The sequence below is a fragment of the Protopterus annectens genome, chromosome 12.part0 (assembly GCF_019279795.1).
Source record: "Protopterus annectens isolate FY-2018-M chromosome 12.part0, PAN1.0, whole genome shotgun sequence".
NCBI lineage: Eukaryota > Metazoa > Chordata > Ceratodontiformes > Protopteridae > Protopterus > Protopterus annectens.
The window spans coordinates 600150026-600177599 of record NC_056746.1 but is presented as its reverse complement, the minus strand read 5'-3'; positions in this window follow the sequence as shown (position 1 = coordinate 600177599).

Genomic DNA, 27574 nt, shown 5'->3' with positions numbered 1-27574 from the left:
TCAGTAAAGAAATGAAACAAATCCTCAAGTCCAGAGACACAGCCTGGCTTTACTATCAAAAAAACAAAGAAACACAAAGCCTAACTCAAGTACCAAGAACTGCGCAACTGTGCAAAAGAATGCATTAGGCTGGACAAAAAAAATCCTATTACATGACATTATAAACTAAATGCCAACACAACCCTCAAACATTTTGGAAAAATGTTAACCAGCTACTAAAACCTACCCAAAAGGCTATCCCAAACCATTCACCCCTGACACTAAAGTTCCCATCGAAACACAGTTCAACTCCCTCTTTGTGAACTCAATTCTGTCCTTAGTATCACAGGACAGTTCCTACCTCACTACCCCCCCCCCAACACAAATAATACTAATAAAAGCTTTACCCTCAAAACAGTTTCCACCACTTCAATCAAAAGCATGCTCTCCAAAGTAAAACCTAAACAGCAGCCGACCTACTCCTCAGCTATTTCTTGAAACTCACAGCAGATGCTATTGCTATACCAATCTCCACTCTCATAAACAGATCAGTTGTTGAAAACAATGTGCCCAAACTCTGGAAAATATCCTATGTTACACCCATATATAAAGGCAGGACCTCCACTGAACTTAATAACTACAGATCCATTGCTTTACTCTCCCTCCTGGCCAAAATCCTAGAAAAATGCATCCATACCCTGGTGCTAAAATATCTCCTAGACAGAAACATCCTGTTACCTACTCAGCATGGTTTCAGACCTGCCCTTAGTACCACTACAGCCCTCCTCTGCTTCACAGACACAGTAAACCGTCTCAAAAACAAAGGCCTGCAGGTAGCAACTCTTTATTTGGATATGTCCAAAGCATTTGACACAGTCTCACACCAAATCCTGCTAAACAAACTAAACCAATATCACCTATCAAATTCCACTCTTACCTGGTTCCTAAGCTACTTATCTGACAGGTACCAATCTGTGAAATGGGAACATTCTCTCTCTCCTCAGCTGCCCATAACTATAGGAGTCCCACAGGGTTCTATCTTAGGACCACTACTATTCAAAATCTTCACAAATGACCACCATACCTCCACACAGCATGCATCTATCATTCAGTATGCAGATGATACTACCTTAATCTGTGCTGCACAAAACATTCCCACCCTCCTGCAAACAACTCAACTAGCTTTCTCTGACATTGAAAACTACCTTACCAAAGCCCAGCTTATCCTCAATCCAAAGAAAACTCAGCTTTTGATTATAACCAGTTCTAACAAAAACACTGATAACAGTTAATTCACTATCTACTCCACAAATGCTACTCCAATCGCTCTAGTGGCATAGGCTAAGCTATTGGGAATAACCATAGACTCACACCTAAAATTTGATTGTCATCCCAACTTAACTATTAAAAAAGTATGTGCCAAACTGGGATCACTCTACCATATCAAACCATTTCTTACTAACAACACAAGATCAGCCATTGCTCGCTCCCAACTTCTATCCTCCCTACTCTATACATCTCCCATTCTGTCTAATCTCAACAAAACTGAACTAAGCAAAATGGAAGCCTGCTATAACAGAATTGCCTGCTTTGCTTTAAATTGCTTGTATAGAACTCATCACTATACTTCTTTGAGACAGCTCTGCTGGTTTGAACTGCCCAACCTCCTAACCTACAATCAGCCAAAGGGCCTCTTAGATCATCAAGCAAACTACTACTAGAAGTCATCAACAGCTACAGTAACTCTGGAGACACACTATATAGTAGTTTAGTGGCTAAAAAATGGAACTGTCTCCCCACTAGCATACAAAACACATCGTCCAAAACCTCCTTTAGAAACCTCATTAGGCAACATCTCAAGCAAAGCTGGCAGTGCCATGATTGCTCCCCAGTCTAGTGAAAGCAGATAAGGTACACATACTAAAATTAGAATACTTGATAATAGTTTCCACTCTTGCTCAGAAACACTGGCTAATCTACAATGTATGTGCTGTATCTCTGTACTATGTATGTATTCTACCTATGTTCCAAATTTCAGCTGTACATCACAAATCTATTATTTACCTTTATTTTTAAACTAACATTTTCTTGTTTGTTCTCTCCTCTGTAACTCTTGATGTGCTGCATACCACTGTAAAAACATGTCTATTGTAATTTGTGTGTATACTGATCATGTCTAAATATCTAAATGTATCTGTAATTTTTCTATGTGGAGCTTTTCTCCCCAGGCCACTGCTGAAAAAGGGCATTTTCGGCTCAGTCAGACACCCCTGGTTAACAAATGTAAAATAAAAATAATAAATAAATAAATACAATACAAATAAGTACAGCCTAGGGTAACCATAAGGTCTTTTACAGCTATGTATGTAACCTAAAGGGTAGGACCAAGCATGTGCAGAACTATTGGCCAACAGTATCACACACACTGACCCCACAGAGATAGCAAACCTGCCAGCAGATAGGTTTGAAAAAACTTCACTCACTTATCCCCTCCTAACTTACAACAAACCTTCCCCTAAACCCCCCCCACCCTACATAGCTGAAGAGCGGGTCCTCAAAGCCTTGTCCAAGGCAAAAAACACAGCCTCTATGGGACTAGACGACATCCCACACTGTCTTCTATATGGGCTAAAACATGAACTAGCATCACCACTAAGTACACTTTTCAATCATAGCTTAACACAGGCTTTGTTCCTGTGGAATGTAGAACAGCAACAGTTATTCTCCTCTACAAAGGTGGTCTAGCAACAGACATACGGAACTCCAGACCCATAAGCCTGACCAGCCTCATCTGTAAGGTCATGGAACATATCATTATGGACCTCATAAATAAAGACACAGCTGACCACCAAATCCTGGATCCTACCCAATTCAGCTTTAAGAAGGGCAGATCCTGCCTGTTAAATCTGATGGATTTCTTTGAAAATGTGACTAAGGCCACTGACAAGGGCAAATCTGTGCACGCAGCATACTTTGACCTGGCAAAGACTTCTGACACAATCCCACATTCAGACATTACCAATAAACTTAGCAAACTGAATAGAAATCTCTTCATTCTAACTGGTTCACAAACCGGACACACGTTATCAAAGTGAGTGACTCCACATGAGACAGCAGACTTGTTAATAGTGGGGTGACACAGGGATCAGTGCTGGGAACCCTAATGTTTGGTATATATTTCTCAAGAGTTCAGGTCAAAACTAAAGGGTTGTGGCTGACCAAGTTTGCAGATGACTGAAAACTAGGTGCAATCACTGAATCCCCAAATAATGTCAGTATACTCCTGGAGGGTCTCACACAGACCAGTGACTGGTGTATTCGTCATGGTCTCAAACTGAATACAAAGAAATGCATCATCATTCCATTTGGCACAAACAATGTCCCCTCACACTATCAAATCAACAACAATACCCTAAGTACCCATGAAGTGGTAAGGGATCTGGGATCACAAGTTGACTGCGACTTTAACTTCAACCACCATGTGTCTACTGTAGTAAGGAAAACTTTTCTTTGTAGCACACTTGATTAGTAAAGGCATTAGTAAAGGCATTACCTTGAGAGCAAGAGAAGTTATAACCCCCATACATGGCACTTATCCAGGCCATAACTGAGTATAATGTCCAGTTTGGCATGTACTGTACAAAGCACCTGCAGCAATTAGAGAGACCTCAGAGGTTTCTAACAAAAAGATCAAGGGGCTTCAGCATGTTCCTTACACAGACTGACTAAAGTCTCTGTTACTATACTCTGTATCATATAGATTTCTTGCTGCATATCCATAAATCAAACAGGAATAGGCTACCCATTACAGGGACCTACATATGGCACATGGCTTAAATGGGGCATGCTGGAGGGACAGATTTATCTCCCAGTGACTGCCAAATCTTTGGAACAGGTTACCAATTCATGTGAAACAGAGCACGTCTATGATACTGTTCAAGAGAAACCTGGACGAGTGGATGGGGCACTGTAAATTCTTACAGAGGATAGAGCCTAGATCCCTTCTGGACATAGGCATTCATCACTAAACGCAATCTTGGGTGCTGACTAGCATTGCTGTGGTATTACATTGGGATGACCTCCAGGGTGATAGCCTCGTAATCTCCTATGATCCAATGATTCTATGGTTGTATTGGAGTTTGGAGGCCTGGTTTTGGATGCATATCATCACTCAGTTTAAGTTGTAGTGGTTTTAGCTGGAGTTGGGATGCTTTTAAGTTTAGAATAGTTTTGTTATTTTATGTAATAGGTTTGGTGTTACATTAGTATGGGCATATCTGTAAATGAATAATTCTGAAATAGAGTTGTTAAAGAGGTGAGAGGATATAAAATATTTGTTAAAGTGGGATAGTAATTGGGGGGGTCAGGATTTGTTGGTGAGTTGTTGTGTGTTGCTTTTTGATTATGATATGAGGTACTTTGGTATATAACTATGAGTAAGCTAAGTAAGATGGTATGGCTAAGTCACATGGTGTTGAAGAATTGTTATGGTGAAAGGAGAGAAACTAGAGTCTGTGATTTGAGGTGTTTGGTTTTTAAGGGAGGATACATAGAGATTCTGATTAATAAACGAGGTGGTCTTTGACTGGATAATTTGATTGGTGTTGTGTTTAGAGTGTAACTATAAATTTAGTGGTGGTGGGGTTGGGTAGGATTTGGGGGTAGAGTAGGGGAGTGGAGTCAGCCCAAGCATAGTGACAGTGAACCATGCAGGGCAGACCTGATTCATGATGTGGAAGAGGAATCTGGAATCAATCAGTAAGCCTGGGAGAAATAATTGAACAGTCACTGTTGTATCTTATTTTATTTTACTTGTGTTCTTATTTTATTACTTAACCACATATTGGGTATCATATTTTTTGTGGAGGAGGCAGTGAGCTTGTAGCTTAGTATACTTGGTTAACACTTTCTGTTTTACAGGTCTATATTATATTATATTCTTAAATGCCGACAATGTTGAATCTGACATTGTCAACACGAGAATATTGAATGCTCAGAATCTCAAGCATGTAAACAGAAATTTCTGTAAGGGGAGATTTCCATTTACTGCAATGTAGTGTGGTCTCGGAGTTGGTATATTTAAGTAGCAGGGGGTGTGGGGGTGCAGGGGGTCTTGCCCCCCTTCTTAAACCCGTTAGTGTACTTTTTTCTTTTTTCTTTTTTGTCTTATTATAAGGTCGATGTTTGAAGACATTGACCATATGGTGTTGACCATATGTTGTTCGATGTTTACAAACGTTGATCTTATAATATAGACCCTGTTTTACATATAATGCTTATTGAGATTGTTTTTCTATATAGCACACATTAAAAAAGTCTCCAACATTTTCTTATAAGTTGCTTTGTTTTGACGAACAGTGTCCGTGGGAACCATTTAGTGATTAAGTTATTTTTCTAGTTTCCAACTCTATTGATGGAGACAGAGACCTGCCTGACCTGAGGGTAGGCTTGTTTAACTAAAAATAAATAGTAAAGAGAAGAAAGGGGTTAGGTCAGCACATTTTAAATAGTTCCTTCATAAATATTGGAAACATGCTGATTCTAAGGAGACAGTTTCATTCTTAGATGCATTTTTCATCTCAGTGCCTTATTATAATTTCCTTAAAATGTTTTTATGAACTTTCAAATAAGAACTGGCATATGACCTTGCACAGAAGCTCCAAATATTTGGTTTTAAAGGTCTTTCATTTTCATAGTCCAACATTTTTCAATATTGTTGGCTTGCTTTGAGAGGATTTATGACTGCTTTTCATTGGTGGTCCAGGATATAACATTTTTGAATGATCACTACTGTAGATGTAAATATCATGTGTATTTTATAGAAAAGTTTTTTTGTTGATTTCAACAACAAATGACTCTGACATGATGGTCGGAAGCAGCAGCAGTTTTTGGGTTAAATGTAGTGTTGAACTCTTTAGATATACTTGAGAGGATTCTTGCTTTCTTAGAACATTTTGTAATTGAGCTTTGAAGGGGAAATCTGTTATGTACTTGATGGCATGATTTCTGTCCTAGGTGAGTTTTGTACCTGAGCTTACAAGAAAAATCCTCTGAAAGATTTATCAAAAATTATCAAAAAGGATTGAAATATTGCCTCTCAGCCATTGGTATGTCCAACCATTTTGCTGTGATAGCCTGGCATGCTGCACTGCATACAGCTTCCATTATGGGAGATATTACTTTTATTTTGGATGGATAATGCACCATGCATTCATCATACATCTATACAAACTTGTCTTTACATAAGTAATAAAATAATATTTTTCAATGAAATATAGCTTTTATTTATTGCATGCTAAGTTAGACACCATGGTCTAAAGCAGCCAAACTGATGGGCGAAATTTAGTAATAAGCTGCATTACAATCCTTTGTAGAAGGATTGTTGTCTTAAGTGCATTTTGTACCTACATATTCTAATTTCTTTAAAAATGTTATGCTTGCATTTGTATTTTATACTCCAAGCAGACTTCTGAAAAATGTTCATATAGAACTTGCAAGTGCTGTAGTTGTGATGAGCAAGAGAGAGGCTATTAAGAATGTATGATATTTTTTCTGGAAGTGTATAATGTTTGCTGATTTTTAAAATTCTCTACAGAGTACTTTGCCAGAAATGTTGTGGGAGCAAATGATTATAACTAATGATATGATTCCTATGAGCTCAGTTATAAGACCTGAATTGCCTGGATATAGTAAAGTATTACTAAGTGACTAAGTTTAATGCTGTTAGCTGCAAAAATGCTTTAAATAAGCACAGTGAAAAAAAAAACAACTACTAGAATATGGAAATAAAACAATAAGCTAACCATGAGTGAATTATTGAATATTGTAAAGGAGATAAAAGAATTGGAGGTGGGATCTTTAAAAAATGGAATAAGCAAATTACGTAGAAAAAGCAAAATTTGTGAGAATGATATATGTAGAATGATATTTAGGAGGAGGAGGAGTTAGCTTTAAAGCAAGGCAAGGTTTGAACAAGATATGTAATGCTAGTGTGAATGATAATAGAAAAGAAAACATATATGTATACTGTATGACAATTAAGGGAAAAGTGCTCACAGTAGTTTGTTTTCATTTCTATTAATGTATGTGAACCAATGCCATTTTTCAAAATGGGTGAATTTAATACAATTCTTTAAAAAATGTTTCTGTTGATCTTTTTACACACATCCTAATGTATCTAAAAATACCTTGTTACCAAAACCATGTCATCTTTTTCCTTCTGAAACCATCAGCATGCTATGAAAATTTAATTATGTGTGCAAACAACATATCCTCCATACTTATTTTCCACACTTAATTTGTGGAGCTACAGAGTGCAGCCTAAGCCACCAATGATATTTTCATGAACAGTCTCCAAAGTATAAAACAATATCCATGTTAACATCAAATGTTTATGCAACAAAATGCCTGAACTGCATTCACAGTTGTCTTATTATAAACCATATTTAGACTTATACCCCTATGCAAACACAGTAAAATAGCAATGCACCAATTAAGCCAAAGTGGTCAGTTTATTTAATATTCAGTACAAGAAAACCACAATTTAAATTTCAGTACGACATTTTATAAAGAATTTCACCAAATAAGCAGTTTAAAACCACTCACCAGCAGATTAACAGTATTGTGAAACCTTGCACTGTCTTTGCCAATAATAATCTGGGTAGTGTACCACCGTTCACTCAATTTTATTACTAAATCAATCTACAAAGAATGGGAGAATACAAGGGAAGTCCTACTGAACCCCTTTAACAAGTCCTACCTGAGACTCAACTACATCATCCTTATTGCAAATGACTACATGTCAAAGCAGGATGGAATGGACTAGTATATTTAAAACACCCACACCAAAGAGGCCAGACCTTCCTTAACTTTATCTTATATATCCCACTTCTTCTACTACCTACTCCTTCCTAATTTTCCTTACCTCATTTTCTGTCCCCATTAACTCTCTCTTCCCAGCACTTAACCCAATTTATGCATAACCAATAGCAAACTGACAAATGTGTCTGGAAAAATACATCTGATGCTGTAAACTACATTTGTACATATACCCCTACCCAATCACATTAAAACACTAATGCACCAGCAATGGCACTGTGGACAGTTTATTTAGCATTCAGTACAAAGCAAACCACTATTCAAATTTTAGCACAAAATATTATAAACAAATTCACTAAATAGGCAGCGTAAAAATGCTCATCAGCAAATTAACAATAGCTTTGAATCTTTCACTGTCTTTGCCTGTATCAGTCTGAGTGGCCTCCCACTGCTCATTCACTTTGATGTCTAAACCAACCCACAAAGAAAAGGGGGCTAGAGGGGTCTCCTCTCTGGTTCCCTCTAAAAATGCCCACTCTCCTTTCCTTAACAGACTGTTCCCCCTTTCTACTGAAAATGCAACTTTTCAATAAACATGCAACATGTCCTTAAAACATTGGCTAAGCTGACATTAACTAAATCAAGAAGCACATTACTCAGATGTATCCTGTTTGATCTAAACCATAAGTGATGCCTATCTATAAACTCACCATGTTATAAAACTCAAATGTTTAATGATTTGGCAGCACATGCTACCCTACGATTAATTAAATGATGGACCAACTCAAAGCTCTAACAACAACTAGAGTGCCTCCAAACTAATCTAGAGATTATTTCTGAATAAGCAAACACAATTCTGATATACTTCTGCTTCAATAATACCAAGTCTATAATAATCTGAGCCAACAATCTCCATTTAGGAAGTATACCTAAATCATTACTCCCAAATTAATTTAAACTAACTTAAGCACACAATTTTGTAAACATAAGGCCTTAACCTTACCCGCCAACTGATGCTATTGCATCCCTCTAAAACAATCTTCATGCCAGTTCATAACTCTTCAGATCATGTCCTAACCAGCTGCCTTGATGCTGTATTGTAGACCGCTCCACTGCCCAAAAGACAAATGAATGCCCAAGAATTATAATCTTTCTGTGGCCTGCATAATAAGCAGTAAAAACACTAAGCCTCTAAAACCTTATCACACATAAATCAAAATGTTAAGAAAATGTAATCTAAAAAGACGTCAAAAACCCACCTACCAGCTCACTTTATAACTTCAATTGACTTACCCTCTACCATTATATCTAAAGGGTAGAAAGATGATCAGACTTAATATTCTGACTTGCAAAAGCTTTACACACTACCAGAGCCAAATGCCCCAGTGAAATTGGCCTACAGGAAGTACCCTGAAAAAACAAACAATTGGGACCTCTTTGGCGATACCCATCCCACAACAAATTCCACCTTACTGGACACAAAAATGGATTGAAATTCACCCCAACCTCATCTGTTGTCCTTGTCCTGACTTATCCGCTTTAGATCTGTACAACTAAATCATCACTGCAGACTTCTGTAATGCAAACATCCTGCCAAAAGAAATTACCTGCAATCTCACTAGTTCAAAAAAAAGGCTAAAATACATAAAAACAGATATTATCAATCACAACACACACTCCCTCTGCTCAACAACTAGTCAAAAAACTGTCAAGAGAATTCTTAACAGCAACTTCCCTAATGGAAGTCTTTTATCAAAAACAGTATGCCTCATCCTTTCCCAACCTCTCAACATTCAAAAAAACAAGCAATGCTTATTTCCATCTGTGCGAAATGACACTATTTGTACTAGCATGTCTGGCTGACATTTTTTATATAATTTCAGATTGATCTGTGTATTGTATGCCAGCATGACTATCTATCATATTATAAATAGGTTCTTACATGTTGATTTATGATCTGTTTGTACAGAATGTGTTAAAGACCCGAACAGTGTCCTTTTACATTTCTAACTGTGCACATTTCTGAATAAAGATTCATATAGCAAACTATCTTAGATTCAACTGATCTGCAGATGATATCATTAGAATGTTGACAGTTGCTATGTGTTACTTTCAGAAGCTGAAAGACAGGAAGGAACTTTTAGAAAACAGCTGTTGGTTGATTTTCAAAATATAAAATGAAAATTAGAGCTGGAACAGTTGCAATAGTTAGTCTAGTCTATAAAATAGCTTTCTGAAGACAGTTACCAGTCAGTAGTCATTTGAAAGTTACAGTTGTCAGACAGTTAACAGCCAGGTGTGAGTTGTTCCCAGATGTACTGTGCCATGGATGCCCAAAAGGATTCACCAAGAACTATAAGCCTGCCTTAGCTCTGTTGTAATAATTCAGTTTACATCAGTGACAGTGCTCTTTAGTCAGATAGGAAAATTAGAGTTTTTCTAAATGTTGGATTTTTATCCTTCAGTATTGATTTAATTTTCCTGGTGATTGAGTTCTGTTTGTTTATTTGGAAATTACTGTTTTATATTTTTAATCATTTTGCTCATTATTAAATATTTTTATTAATTTACATTGTGGATGTTCAATCAGTGTTTTCTCTAGTTACTGGAGAGTGCGTATTGCCTTGATAACATAGTGGGCTATTTTGAAAGCCTGGCTGCTTAGGTCATTTGCTAGTATTTGCGTTAATATCTAATTTTCATAATTGGACACCCCTTTTTAAAGGCAGAAAGACACTCTGATTGGTGGCAGCATTCCTGTATTATTTTGGGGAAGGGACACAGTTGGAAACCTGTGTCAGGCTTTCCCAGACGTGTTTGGATGTGTGAGATCTAATCTTTTTAAGTGTGAGTGTATCAGAGGTCTTAAACTGGGACTCATTGCTTTGGAGTGTGTAATAAAAAGTTACATTAGGCATGGACAGAAGTATACAGCCCAGTCCCAGGTTACAGACCATGTTCCTGTTGTGCTCTTAGCGAAAACTTGTAAAATATTACTCCTGTTTAAGTCATAATCTCACATTGAAGTCAGTAGTGAGGACTGAAGCTCCCTAGTTACTGACCCAGGATAGTAAGGGATGTCATATTATTTGGTGGCAACTCAGTGATATATTATCTGGTAACCACAGCATCAAACAAATCTAGTAATCTAGCTATAGTACTAAGAACTGTCAAATGCACTTTAATTATATGCATTGACTCACACAAAGTCCACCTATACACAGTATAACTTCACTGACCATGCCCTTTGTATAATCAATAATTGTTGCTTAAAAGCCAAAAAAGCAGAGGTGGCTGAACTATATATCCTTCTCATAGATCTGGACATCCATCTAAATCATGCCAGTTTTCCCCACTTCCTTCAACACTACAACTGGGTGCAAAGCTGCCTTTGTGGCCAACCATTGAAACCTGTTAAACTGAAAATCAGATATTGCTGTCAGCTAAAACATTTAATTTATCTGGCACATGCCTTGGTGAAAAATGACATGTTAATATTCAAACTAAGTGAAACTAGTGTACGTAATAACTACAAACCAAAGTTGACCTTGTTAACTTCTTAACCAAAACCTGTACTATGGCTTCATCATCCAAATAAAAAAATACTCTCTTGTTCCTGAATTATTCTTGCCAGACCATGACTGCTACCCAAACTGGAATCAATTCTAAAAATGCCATATCCTTCCTCCAATGCTCCATCAAATTGCCAGCCCCTCAACACCAAATCATTGCTCCTGAAAAGCCACCACCATGCCCACACTTCCTAAAGCATCTGCAAATAGCCTTAATGCTTCAGAGGAACTCAACCTTCCTGCCAAAATGATACTGTATTAAAATCCTCCAAAAATTTAGCCAAATTTCAACATCCTGCTTTCCTAATGATGTCATTCATACTCAATGATTTTTACTATGCCCCCGTCACAAGTTAGCTACCAATCTGCTAAGTGTCCTGCTTAGGTCTTCCACTCTACATGCAAAATTTAATAAATCCAACAACTTGATAACATCTCTAACTCAAATCTTATTTTTACATACAAAAGTAGAGAAACTAAGTATCACTCTGTTAACTTTTTCTGGCAGAAAACTTTGCACTGCATCAGTTTGTAAACCCACAAACTCTTACAAGGTCCTTCTACCTTATCTGCAACTAGAGGCACAGCTACCTCATCACACAATGCAACAAATGACTGTTTAGCTGCTTCTTCCTCTTGCTTACCTTTCCCAATTGATAAAAAATCATCTGAATAAGGAACCACTCAATGCAGAGGGGATTGCCACTGCATAAATAAATGAATAGCCAAACCAAATTTCTTGAAAGTGGTGCAGGCTACCTCACTCTCGATCACCATGGTCTTATCAAAATAAAACTTATCCTTTAAACACATCCCTAACCAAGACCAGTCATCTTTCCTAGTGGTAACAAATGAAAACCAACACCCATACTTGGATGATATGAAAGTTAAATTGAATGACCAGCCAAAAAACTCCAACTAAAGTTCCACTTCACAGTGTAGAAAACCAAAAAATACACTGGAAATATAATTAGCACTTTCATTTTAATATTTAAAGTGGAGTGGACTTACCAGCATCCCCCCTTCAGGCCAATAGTCGATGGTAGAGGGTCTATCATATATGGTTGCGTCAAATATGTTGATAGCATCTTAAGACCATTAATCTAGCAGGAGTCTCAAATATGCAAGGACTCATGGAGTTTTTTTTGGAAAATGTTAGTAAATTAGAATACCTTAGAGACTCCATTTTCCTTACAATAGACGTTAAGGACCTCTACACAGTCATCCCACAGGCTCTTGACCTAGAATTGATCAGAGAATTTCTGATTCTTAAACAAATTGAAGAGAACACTATTTATCTAGTGGAGACATTACTTGAAATTGTATTAAAAAATAATTATATGATTTTTGACGGACACTTTTTTCTGTAAAAGACAGGGATAGCCATGGGCTCTCCATGTGGGGGCAGCTTCGCTAATTTCATCATGGCATACTGGGAGAGATCCTTGCTCTTCCTGAATGAGTTATTTATGGAAAATGTAGCCTGGTATATGCATTACCAGGATGATATGTTTATTATATGGAAAGGTCCTACAGCTCTTATCTCTAACTTTATGGATAGTATACAATCCATGACTGATTTCTTTGAATTTACTTATAAAGTCAATGAAATGGAAATTAATTACTTAGATGTTCATCTTGTTAAGGACACAACCAATAGAAAATATAAGAGTGCAATACATAGAAAACCATCCTATTCCAATTCTTTCTTGCATTTTACAAGCAGCCACCCATTTCACCAAAAAAAAGCCGTAGTGAAGGAACAATTAGTGAGAGCGGCTAGGATGGTCACCGATGACACAGATTTCTATTTGGAGTGTGCACTTCTTAAGAGCATGTTTCTAAGTCGTGGGTATCCTAAACCCTTGCTAGATTCTATCTGCTTGGAAGTCAGCAATAAAAGGCAAACAGGGTATTTTAGGCCCTTACTAACCAATAGGGTATCTTCTATACCAGATGTCTTGAGTAGAGTTAATAATAAGTCTCCTCCTAAACTTGAATCAGACTACCATATCAGTTTTCTGTGTACTTACTCTTTGGACCATCATAACATGAAAGAAATTTTGTACAAAAATTGGTCCATTATAACAGAAGACCATGGTTTAGTCAAAATGTTAGGCATACAACCCAAAATCACGTTTAGAAGAGGGGCAAATTTAAAGGCCATATAAGAAAGGAAAAATACTATTAACATCCAAGCTAATGTGGGCATGCACAAATGTGGTGCATGACACCAATGCAAGTTTATTAGGGATGACAACAAAATTAAATTGAAAAATAAAACATTTGTCATAAAAGGGAGATATAATTGCCAAACTAAAGGTATTATATATGCAGCCATGTGTTCTCAATGTTCCGTATTTTATATTGGAAAGACGGAGAGAAAACTGAGACAGCGCATTTATGAGCATGTGTATGCCATTGGCAAGAAAGATTTGAATAATGCGTTGGCTAGACATATTGCTGAATTTCCTGACCATGGTTTTAAATTCTCAATTCTACAACAGAGACACCCGGACCCTAGAGGAGTCTGTGGCAGTTAAACTTAGAGACTGATGAAATTATGTGGCAGATTAGAACTGAAGCCCACATACACCCAGGTCTTAATGAATACATATCTACTAAAAGCATTTTGAAACAGTTAGCTTTGAAAAGATGATGTTAATTGAACATTATGACCTCTTTATTATATCACCTATGGGTAGTTAGGTCTATGATTTGTATATGGTACTCAATTGTAAGTTCAAGCTGGTAATGAGTGTCAGTAATGGATAAAACGTTTAGAGTATTAATTTTTGGTCACCCCTGATATGTGTTTTTAAAAGCGAACATTTTTAACAAACTTATTTATAGGTTTTAGACATATTTTATAACATTTCATAATATATAATACAGTATTTTATACATACGATATATAGACTTAAATTATCTATTTATTTATTTATTTTTTTGAAAAATATTGGTCATTTATACTAAACTTGGATCATATTTACAACAGTATATTAATTGTATTTAACTGATTTTATGGTTGACTTTTTAGGGAAGAATATGCAGTATTATTTGTTATAAAGTGTGCTTATATTGGTTTAGATATAGGACACATAGCACCAAGATATCCATTGCTCCTTTAAGGACAAGTTGAGTTATTCTGGCAGCTGGTTAATTGTTTAATTGTGTTTTTCTAATGTTTTAAAAAACTGTTTGGTATCTGAAGAAGGTAGGACACTGATCCTACTGAAAGCACTCAGTTTACTGTGTTAGTGTATTGTTTTTTATTATTAAACTGCATTTATTGGAAAGTTATTGGTCCTACGACTCTGCTTACAGTGTTGCTTGCCATTTTTGGTTTTACTAGTTCGTGGTTTCGTATTTTAGTTTTGTTGGTTTCCATGTTGGAGTGGAACTTTAGTCGGAGTCTGTATGGCAAATGCACTTTCTTGTTTATTCTTAAATTGAATGATTTCTTGTTTGAATGATTCCTTCCCAACCCTTCAGAATGTTTTTCCAGAATCAACTGCAATTACTATGAAATATGCATTGCTCATAGTTACCTTAACTAATAAAATGTTATTTTTATATCTTCCTGAATTTGCCTTCATGGCAAGGCATCATGTTTATTATATGTAATCGGTTCTTGTAAAAGGGATATATTCTGATAGCAAGACTGTCGGTATATACCTTGTCATTTATACTTAGACACCAGAGATTATTATTTAACTATCAGTCCCTTTTTCATCACTTCATTAGGCATGCATGGGCTGTCCAGTATTTTTGCACTATTCAGAATAGGTTATTGTATTATAAGAGTTAACCAGTGTTTAATTTATTAAGTAAAAGTGGGATGTCCACTACAATCCACTGAAGACTTTATTGTATTATTAATGGTAAACCAGTGTTTAATTTGTTGAGATTTGAAATGCTACAGATAACATTTCTGTGATCCTGATAAACCTTGCAGCATGGGATTCAGAAATAGTATAAGAAGTGAATGAACATAAAGATACAGTACATTGTCCAGGATGTTTTACATATATATATATATATATATATATATATATATATATATATATATATATAAAATGTATGTATTTGGACCAGAATATGATCATTATTGGCATAAGTGTATCTCATATTTGCTGAGCAATTACAAAAATGAAGTTCATTGTCAGTACATTTCTGAATAGCTACTTAGCAGGTTCATTACCTGAGGAAAGATTTTTCTGGGCTTGGTACACAAATGAGTCATTTAACCTTCAGGTTAAGGTGTTACACATGGTATATGCACACCCTAATAAATGAGCACAAGCCATGCCCATCATTAATTAGTGAATCTATCTAAAAACCAAGCTGAAGGTCATGAGAAGAATATTGCATAGAAGAAACAATGTATGCATACGGAGAACTATGGAGCAGTTGTTTGTAAAACAATGAATCTTAAAAAAATGTATGTCATCAAAAGTCACACAGGGAAGGTACAAAGATATGAATAAGTGTTATACCCTGCATCATCGCTCTCAATCTCTTAGCACACAAAATCTGGAAAAGCCAGAAATAATGGGGTGACAAAGCCCCAAAATCAGAAGAAATTTTAAGTACTGTTCTTATAAACTTAAAAAGTTGTTAGAATAAAAGGTCTGGCATTACTATGTATTTATTGTCTGAAGGATATGAAGACTGAAACTGAAATGCCTGTCATTATTTAGTGAATTCAGTCCTCATGGATTTGTCAGAAAAATCTAGAAAGCCACAAGTTTTATGCACATTTTAAAAGTGTTATCTCTATTGAATTGTGGGATTAATAATCCCCTGTAAGTTGATGCTTCTTGCAATGTTTGTTTGCAATTTAGAAGTAAGCAGAGATTGCAGTATGGAGAGTCAGCATACAAGGTAAAACTGACCAAAAATATGAAGCAAAAATCTGGACATTCTGTGAAAATTTGGGACAGTTGACAGGTATGCTTGCATACACCCAAAAATCAAGAATGGTTGAAGGTGATTTACATTAGTTTCTTCATAATGGGAAGTAACTCTGAAAAACAGTGGTTTATTAACCAGACACAGTAACCTACTTATAGGAAAGTGCATGAGGAGTAAGCAATCTGGAAATGCTACTGAAAACTGGGCACAGAGATGAAGAACAGATGTTTAAACTAGGCAAGAGGTATTTTGCATTTGTTTTTACTTTGTGTGTATGTGTGTGTGTGTGTGTGTGTGTGTGTGTGTGTGTGTGTGTGTGTGTGTGTGTGTCTATGTGTGTGTATGTTTTTGAGTGTCCATGTCTGTATATGTTAAAGTGTCTATGTGTGTGTGTATATGTGTGGGGTCATTAAATATGTACATAACTTTTGTTTTGGAATGTAAAGTACTTCCTCCAACAATTACATATGCAGGCAGCAAATTTGAAACAGTAAGGGAAGAAACTATTTTGCATAACAAATATTACAAAATGTATAAAATAAAAAAATACAAAACAATGTACTAAATTGCCCATTCTCTAAGCACAATAATGCCTTTCATGGTGGGCATTATGAGGAAAATAATGCCTTTCCAGTTGTGGTAAGGCCTCACTGATAACACCAACATTGTTGAGCATTATTTCTTGCATGATACGTTTAGTTACTCATTCTAATAGTACAGCTGCACATTAAACAGTTACACTACCCTACTAAATACCCTAGAAAAAGACAATGGCAAAATGGTTCACAAAAAGAGCATCCACACAATAGTCATAGAAATACATTTATTGTATAACCTAGAAAAAAATACTGTCCTCAAGAGTATAAAGTGGTGTGCACACAGATAAGCCATTCAGGAAAAATTGCAAGGAAGACTCAACCCATCTAAATTCTTCACTGTGGAATATTGTAAATCTCCTGTAATGGAGGCAAATGGGGCATTCATAAGTAACTTCTTAAGAATATATCAGTGTTTCAGCTACATGTCTTGTAAATACCTATAAATTTTTACTTTTTAAGTCTTTAAGGGCACATTCAGCCTAATAATGCCAAACTCAACTATCTATAAACCTATCATATTTCAGCTATTTGTTAACTCACTGTTTAGTTATAGAATAGATACACAGAGCTTAAGGCCAAGCCTGATTTCTGTAAACTTTAAGATACCTACAAAAAATCTCAAATACCATTCAAGAAAAGGGTAAAGAAAGGCATGCAGAGAAATCATTCAGTAAAAACTGCAAGAAAGACCCAACAAAGCTAGGCTATTCACTGTGTAATACCTTAAAACTTCTGTACTGGTGCTTCATAGAATATATGCAAATGAGTCCTAATATACTAAACCTCCTGTAGTGGAGGCCCATGTGATATATGAATGGTTTGTCTGTGTGCTTTTGCAGTTTTTCCTGAATTATTTTTATGTGTGCATGGTTAGAGTTACAGGTGCATTACTGTTTCTCTTAAGGAGATCAGAGAGGCTTGCAAAAAAAGGAATTACCATCTGCATCAACCCCAGGTCAGCAGACAGGGTGGAAACAAGTAAGGAGAAGGAGCAACCAGAGGGGTGGATTTCATGGGGTCTATATCATATGAGCGAATTGCACAAATTGCAAATGTTCATAATATCGAACGTACTGGACCTCAAAGTGCTTTTTCTGAGATTGTGGTACAGTGAAGAATGGGATATTTGCCCTTTCCTCACTGTAGTGCGATCTCGGAGTTAGAATATATATTTAGCGGGGGGTGTGGGGGGCACAGTCCCCCACAATAGGAAGTTTGAGGTCCAGTATGTTCGATATTAGGAGCGTTCGCAATTTGTGCGATTTGCTCATATGATATAGACCCGATTTCACCACTGGAAGTAGTAAACACAGTGAAAGAACAGATAGTAGTGGAGGACTACAACAATGGTCAAGGTACTATAGAAATAACTTCTTTCTTTCTGGTTTTAATATCCATAACTATATTGACTTTCCCACTGGGCAATTGCACCATTCACTGTTTTTGAAGGGATTTAATTTCATCCCTTCCAGTAGGCTGAATTTGGAGCACACTTTATTGGATCTGAAGCTCTTCACTCAGAATTTTAATTTCTAGGTGCCGCTTAGCGACAGGGGTATATTACCAACTGAGATTAATCCCTTCAAAAGGAAAAGTTTAACCAACCCCCGCCCCCACACCCCACTATCAGCATGTTTGAAAAGTGTGTGAGAAAGATATTTCAGAGCTCCTCAGTTTCATCTATAACAAGCAGTGCTATAATCTCTCTTCATCAGTCAGGGAAACCCTAAAAGCCATTACTACAAATAAAGAAATAAGATGTATGAAGCCTGACAAAGGTGTTGACTTAATGATTATGGGATACCTGGATTATGAGGGAGGTATGTGCAATCAACTAGGAGGCACACAAACGCATAGTGTGGTCTCCCTCAGTGAAATATCCATTGCATATAGAAGTATTAAGATCACTCTTGATGAATTGTTGTATCTGACAACATTTTATATGAACTGTACTATTTTCTTTATGTGGCTCCTAAAATTTTTGGAATCACAAAATTGCATTTGAATGTTCAGGACCTTCTTTTAAGGACCACTGCAGCTGCATGTGGCTCTGTTACAGAACTGCAGGTGAAATTTATAGATCAGAAACTGAAGAACATCTTTAACATTTTCCTGCATGTCATTACAAATTCCTGGGGCCTGCAGAACAAATTACATCATATCGATGTTGATAGTATTTTTTCACTTGTTATCTGTGATGTACAAAGCTTATTTTCAGTTATCCCCCACAACAAGGAATTTGAATTGCTTGGAGAAATTGTCCAAAAAGTTGGGGGCCTTTCAGAGCTAGATCAAGTTCTTGTGTAGGATTTTATGGATGTCGTGTTAAATGACAACTTCATAGCCTTTGGTGGTGAACATTATAAACAACTTTCAGGAGTAGCGATGGGGACTGCATGTGCCTCCATTTTTGCAAATGTTGTCCTCCTCAAGTGGGAACGCAACACTCTTTTTAAGGTGTCATTATTTAGTGGTTGCCTGGGTTACTTTAGATATTTGGACGATTTATTATCTGTGTGGAAGTGCACCACCAATGATTTTTTTGGCTCTAGTGGAGGTGATGGGGTGTAGTACTACTTTTTTGAAGTTTACTTGCCATTTGGATGTGCAGTAGATTAACATTTTTGGACATTGATATCCAAAGGACAAGTCATGGTTGTTTAGAAACTTGGGTATACAGGAGGCTTAGCTATTATAATTATTTTTTGTCCTTTACAAGTTGTCATCCATTCCACCAAAGAAAGGAATTGTGAAAAGTCAATTTATCAGAGTTTCAAAATTGACTTCCAATGAAGCCTAGATGAATTTTCAGTCCTTAAGAACATGCTTTTAGACTGAGGATGACCAATCTCCCTTTAGGACAGTGTTCAAGCTGAGGTATGGGAAGGGAAAATGGAGAGGTATGCAGTTCTCATAAAAGGAGCTTTGTGAATTCTACTGGGTTTAACCAGAAGGACACTAATAAATTCACTGATCAAAAGAGCATGATCCTTCAATATTCCCTGGATGTTAAGAATATTGAGCAGATTATTTGCAATAACTGGCATGTTCTTTCCTTTGATGAAGGGACCCAGCACCTGGTCAATAGCCAGTCCACATTTACATATAAAAGGAAGCCCATCATCAAAAATATATTGGAAAGATCTTGTCTTGACCTCGTTTCCAGACGTCCAGTGACTCTGAAATGTGGAAGATGTACTCAATGTTACATTCAGAACAATTAAACGAGTTCCTTAATGAACATTATCATGAAATATACGATAGAGGGTCAGTTTTACTGCTATTCTGGCACCTCGGCTAGGCATTCCCTATCCTGTCTAGGTTTTAAAAGATTTAAGTTTTTTTTTTATTTTGGAACATGTATAAGCAGCTGCCTACACAGGGGACTGGAAGAACACATTAATATACTGTGAAATGTTGTGGCAATTTAGATTAGATGCCACACATTTCCCAAGGACTGATGATGGCATTTCTATCATCACTGAACATAAAATGAGAGCTTCCAAGTTCTAAATAGTGCTATTCATTCTGTATTTACTGTCTCTTTAAGATTTTCCTGGGCTTTAATGGTCCCTGTCACCTGATTGGGTGTTTTTGGGAGTGTGTTTTCATGAATTTTCTTTAAAAATTGTTTTTACTTCCTGTTTCATGGTTCCAACTATGTCTTTTATATAAAACAGAAGCAGTAAACAGTGACTGTTTTTATCTCCAAGTTATTTGTTTTGTTATTAAAGTTCTGAGTTTGTTAGGCTGCTGGTTTTTGGTTCTTTTGTTTTCGTTTAGTATTTACATCAGAACTGGGTTTCCTGCTTATTTTTGGATGTTTCATATAGTGAGAGAAAAGGAGTCCCAAATTTTGTCCAGGAAAGAAGACTGCAAAGAGTCACCGGCTGAGTTGTTAGCTTTTATAACAGTTAACAATATTTTGTCAGTGGATTGCAGCTGTCTGTTTGGGTTATAAAATTGGAAATATTTTGCATACTAGGGTATTTTTCTTGATAACAGCTTAATTTCTGGGAAGCAAGTAGTTGGGAAAATGTAATGTAATGCTTTAGCCCTATACCCCTCAATTGTCCAGACCACCTTTTGTCTGTTGCCCATAACATTTCTGGTTTTCTGTCAAATCACTGATGATTAAAGTCATTAAATAATGACAGCCATTTCAGTTTTAAATGTTATATCCTTTCAGAAAATGAATGTTAACACAAAACCTATAATTCTAGCACCTTTCTAAGTTGATAAGAGCAAACTTTTAAATGTGTTCCTATTTTTTGGGCCTTTGTCTCCCTGTTATTTTAGGCTTTGTCCAGATTTCTTATGATAAACGGTTGAGAGGTTCAGCTCTAACCATTGAAGTTTTTTGTTAAGGCTAGACAGTGATGTTTCCTGCAATGATGATTGTTGGCAAATAAGAATGAGAGTTGAATGGTTAATAAATATGGGAACAGAGTAAAGTAGTGTAAGTGATTGAGCAATATTTTTCTGGGATTTTCTGTAAGGTATTGTTTGCTGTTATAGACTGCACCTAGATTTTGGTGGTGTTTTTACTGCTTATTTAATGTAATGATCAAATATTAAGTGCTTGTCAATACTTATTCTTAGATTCTTAGCTTTCCTTAGTAGTTCTATGTTGGTGTTTTTAGACGAAGTGATTTTGAAATTATTTTTCCTAGTCAGTTGAATTTTTTTTGGCAAATAGGATCAGTTTTGTTTTTTAGGGGTAAAGAGCAGCTGTGTCTTAGACAGCCAGGCCTCTATGGTTGAGCAAGACTCTTGGGTAAATTGTTTTAATTCATCTCTGCTTTAGCAGAACAAGTGATTGTTGAATCATCTGCTTACTGTATGACAGTGACTGCTTTAGAAGCCAGATGGAGATCAATAATGAGTACAATGAACAACAGGGGACCTTCACGGACACCCACTTTAATGGGAAAGAAAGAAGAAATGCCATTTTGCCATTTTACTGCCTGTTGTCTATTAGATATTTCACTGGAGAACCAAGCTAGTGAAGTTTTGTGTATTCCTAAGCAAGATAGTTTTTGAAACAATTTCTGATAGAATACCATGTTAAAAGTTTTGGATCTATCCATCCATCTTTTTTTTTTTTTTTTTTTTTTTGCACATGGGGTCAGGCTGTCACTTCAACAGCTTAAGCAGCCATCTTAGCTGGGCTCAATAGCTCCCTCTCCTATCTTTTGTCATTTCACTCAAAATGATTACATTGCCTCTTAGTCTTCTGCTGAGCAATCAAAACAGCCCAAGCCTTTATAAACTAGTTTGATAGTTCCAATATGTCGGTCCACTAACTTTTATAGTTATCAACCTCTATGCTCTTTTTAAGTTATGAATTTAAATTTTAGTATATGATGCCCATAAAAAGCAATAATATTATTAGTTAGCTAAAGAACTAGCTGATTATTGTCTCTGGATATCTTGATTTGATGCAATTCAAAATGCATCCAATAGCTATGGTCCCATCAGTAAATGGTCAAAAAAATGTAAATTAATATGTACAAGGATACGTTCATCTTTGGAATGATAAACCATTTCTAGTTTCACTTTAGCGATTCTACTGTACTTCTCTAACTTTTATGAAAGGAAGACACACATTTAGTTTTAGAGGTGTTGATTCTCATTTTATTTTATCTGCACACAGAAGAAAGGTGCTTAGAGATTCTTGGAATGTGAAAAAGTTTGGTTTCTAATTTGATCACTGAGGCATAATTAATTAGCTACCCTCTTCTCATTTTGTTGTCTTGTGATCTCAATACAACATTGTCTGTTAGTTACTCAGTTAAAGTCAACCAATTCAATCAGGGAAACTGAAAGACCTAATTCTCTATTTTTAAGGGGGGTGTTGAACTAATGTAAGCAATAACCATTTGAAGGACTTGCTGGTAAGTGAGTGGTGTAATCAATGAGCAATATCTAGGTTTCTTGTATCAAATGGAAATGTGTATGGCAGATAATGCAAGCATGAAATGCATCAAGTCATACAATACAGGGAAGAGCCTGCATTACATCGTATCAGCTAATTCCTTTTCTCCATGTATATGCATTTTCAGAGTTAGTACATGAATAATAATGCAATGGTGTGAGTTACATATCACCAATGGGGGTGCAGGAGCCATGACCCCCTGCTAAAAGCTGTTGTTCTGTTGTTTCTCTCATTTTAGTTCAGTGGCTGGTGTTAACTGTTTGCAGTTTTCATGTGTTGTACCTAACAGAGGGAGATTTCAATGTGGGGGCTGATGCCTTTGATTGATGTCAGATATTTGTAACATTTTGATTATGATGTGTCATATCAATGGAATCAATGTGCATTCCCTTTGTAAGATGTCCGAAATCCAAAGATTTATATAGCTGCTTATCTCACCACCTATCTTCCTGTATTTCTATTTATCAGTAATGTAGTTATTTGTATGAAGTTGATCTGGTTCTGGTGTTACTTATAGGAAACATAATGAGAGGGTTTGTATGAGATATATGAACATTTTGTACAGCAGGTCTATGGGATGTTTACTTATATATTGTTTTTGATGAATATTACATGTTAGTAATGAATGGGGCCTACTTATCCTATATTGAAAGGATTAGCTAAGCTTACAACAACATTCATATTGGTTGAAGTCTAAAATGGAATCCACACTAAGTCAAAATGCGAACCCAGCCACTGAGGATGCACAAGCCAGTGCATTTCTTTGTGCCGGTCCCAAGCCCGGATAAATGGGGAGGGTTGCATCAGGAAGGACATCCGGTGTAAAATTTTGCCAAAGCATACATGCAGACAACAGTACAGAAATACATACCAGATCAGTCGAGGCCTGGGTTAACAATGACCGCCACCAGTACTGTTGGCCAACAGGGTGTTGGCGGAAATTGGGCTACTGTTGGCCGATGGAGGAGAAGAGGGGGAAGGCATGCCTGAAGGCAGGTAAAGGCTAGGACTGTGATGGTGAGGGTCAGAACTTTGAATGTTGACAGTATGACTGGTATAGGGAGAGAGCTAGCTGATATGATGGACTGAAGGAAGTTTGGTATATGGACCAGATGGAAAGGGAGCAAGGCTAAGTGTATCGGAGGCGGTTTCAAATTATTTTATCATAGTGTGGATGGGAGGAGAAATGGCATAGGCATTATCCTGAAGGAACAGTATGCTAAGAGTGTTTTGGAGGTGAAAAGAGTGTCGGATAGAGTGATGTTTATGAAGCTGGAAATTGATGGTGTAATGATGAATGTTGTTAGTGCATATGCTCTACAAGTTGGGTGTGCAATGGATGAGAAAGAAAAAATTTGGATTGAGTTGGATAAAGTGGTGATGACTGTACCCAAGGGTGAGAGACTGGTGATTGGAGCAGATTTCAATGGGCATGTTGGTGAAGGGAACAGAGGGGATGAGGAAGTGATGGGTAGGTATGGTGTTAAGCAAAGGAATGCAGAAGGTCAGATGGTAGTGGATTTTGTGAAAAGGATGGATATGGCTGTGCTGAATACGTATTTTAACAAGAGGGAGGAGCATAGGGTGACATACAAGCGTGGAGGAAGATGAACACAGGTGGATTATATCTTATGCAGAAGGGCCAGTCTGAACGAGATTGGAGACTGTAAAGTGGTGGCAGGAGAAAGTGTAGTTAGGCAGCATTGGATGGTGGTTTGTAGGATGACATTGGTGATCAAGAAGAGGAGGGTAGGATGAGTGTGAGGGCAGCACCAAGGATCAAATGGTGGAAACTGAAAAAGGGTAATTGTGAGGTGATGTTCAGGGAAGAGTTACGACAGGCATTGGGTGGCAGTAAAGAGTTACCGAATAGCTGGGTAACTACAGCAGAGCTAGTAAGAGAGATGGCTAGAATGGTGCTTGGTGTGACATCTGGAAAGAGGAAGAAGAACAAGGAGACCTGGTGGTGGAATGAATAAGTACAGGAGAGTATACAGAGAAAGAGGTTGGCAAAGAAGAAGTGGGATTGTCAAAGAGCTGAAGAAAGTAGACAAGAGTATAAGGAGATGAGGTACATGGCAAAGAGATAGGTGGTGAAGGCTAAGGATAAGGCGTATGAAGAGTTGTATAAAAGGTTGGACACTAAGGAGAGAGACAAGGACCTGTACCGATTGGCTAGACAGAGGGACCGAGCTAGTAAAGATGTGCAGCAGGTAAGGGTGATAAAGGATAATGAGGGAAACATACTCACAAGCGAGGAAAGTGTGTTGAGCAGATGGAAAGAGTACTCTGAGGAGTTGATGAATGAAGAGAATGAGAGGGAGAGAAGGTTGGATGATGTGTGGATAGTGAATCATGAAGTGCAGTGGATTAGCAAGGTGGGAGTAAGGATAGCTATGAAGAGGATGAAGAACGGAAAGGCTGTTGGTCCAGATGACATACCTGTGGAAGCATGGAGGTGTTTAGATGAAATGGCAGTGAAGTTTTTAACTAGATTGCTTAATGAAATCTTGGAAAGTGAGCGGATGCCTGAGGAATGGAGAAAAAGTGTTTTGGTACCGAATTTTAAGAATAAGGGTGATGTGCAGAGCTGTAGTAACTACAGAGGGATTAAAATGATCAGTCACAGCATGAAGTTATGGGAAAGAGTAGTGGAAGGTAGGTTAAGAAGGGAGGTGATGATTAGTGATCAGCAGTATGGTTTTATGCCAGGAAAGAGCACTACAGATGCGATGTTTGCTCTGAGAGTGTTGATGGAGCAGTACAGAGAAGGTCAGAAGAAGTTGCATTGTGTCTTTTGTGGATTTAGAGAAAGCATATGACAGGGTGCCGTGCGAGGAGTTGTGGTATTGTATGAGGAAGTCGGGAGTGTCAGAGAAGTATGTAAGAGTGGTACAGGATATATACAAGGGTAGTGTGACAGCGGTGAGGTCTGCAGTGGGAGTGACGGATGCGTTTAAGGTGGAGGTGGAATTATATCAAGGATCAGCTCTGAGCCCTTTCTTATTTGCAATGGTGATGGACAGGTTGACAGATGAGATCAGACAGGAGTCCCCACGGAGTATGATGTTTGCAGATGACATTGTGATCTGTAGTGAGAGTAGGGAACAGGTGGAGGAGACCCTGGAGAGGTGGATATATGCTCTAGAGAGAAGAGGAATGAAGGTCAGCAGGACTAAGACAGAATATATATGTGTGAATGAGAGGGTGGATGGAGGAATGGTGAGGATGCAGGGAGTAGAGGTGACGAAGGTGGATGAGTTTAAGTACTTGGGATTAACAGTTCAGAGTAATGGTGAGTGTGGAAGAGAGGTGAAGAAGAGAATACAGGCAGGATGGAGTGGGTGGAGAAGAGTGTCAGGAATGATTTGTGACAGATGAGTACCAGTAAGAGTGAAAGGGAAGGTCTACAAGAGGGTAGTGAGACCAGCTATGTTATATGGGTTGGAGACAGTGGCATTGACAAAAAGGCAGGAGTCAGAGCTTGACATGGCAGAGTTGAAGATGTTTAGATTTGCACTGGGTGTGGCGAGGATGGACAGGATTAGGAATAAGTATATTAGAGGGTTAGCCCAGGTTGGAAGGTTTGGAGACAAAGCCAGAGAGGCAAGTTTACATTGGTTTGGACATGTGCTGAGGAGGGATGCAGAGTATATTGGGAAAAAGATGCTAAGGATGAAGCTGCCAGGTAACAGGAAAAGAGGGAGGCCTAAGATAAGGTTTATGGATGTGGTGAGAGAGGACATGCAGGTGATTGGTGTGACAGAGCAAGATGCAGAGGACAGGAATAAATGGAAACAGTTGATCTGCTGTGGCGACCCCTAACGGGAGCAGCCGAAAGAAGAAGAAGACTAAGTCAAAATGCAAATGTCAGTGTAATAGTATGCATGCACAGAGAATCAACTTCAAGATATGCAAAATCTAAACAAAAAAAAAACATAAAATGCATCATATTTTGTAGGGTGGCAAACTCCCTGCATCCCTCACCCCTTGATAATTATATATATTAACAATAAGAAAGAGAATATTCCCAAGCTATGACAATTCTGCAGTCTCACACATCTGTTGATTATCTCTTTAGTCAACCAAAAAAAAGATCCTGGGGATTCAATAAATTCTGTGTAGGCTTAGCATTAATCCTATACAGAGTTTATATGTTTGCACAGTGAACAGCAGCACTAATTTCTTATGCATGCCACATTCCACATTTAAATGTAAACAAGCATGGTTTCATGGGCAGCAACACAGAAAAATGCAGACTTGTACACCTACTTACCTATGGGTAAACTAGGTCTGCAAGATTGCGCATAAAGCCACACTGACTAATAAGGTTATTAATAAAGCAATCTATATAGTTCCAACACTTTACATGAAAGTGTATACAGTGCTGAGTATTGTAGAAACCTGTTTCAGGCATACTGAACAACAGTTGTGTAAATGATCAGTAAGGGTACATAGACTGCATCATGAATAAATTGTAAGGGGAAGCATGTGTATTGAAAAGGAACACAGATGAATTGTAAAAATTAACATAGGATAAGAGGACAGATGAAACATAGTAATGTACACTAGATGAGGGCATGTCAATGAAGACACTTGTAGCATGAACACTAATCACATATCGCCATGATACAGTATGAACTGCACAATTATTATATATTATGTGACTGTCACACAAGGTGACATGTCAATGGAAAAGATTATTTGTAATATAAGCATCATGAAATGACCAATGGACAGGACATGCATCA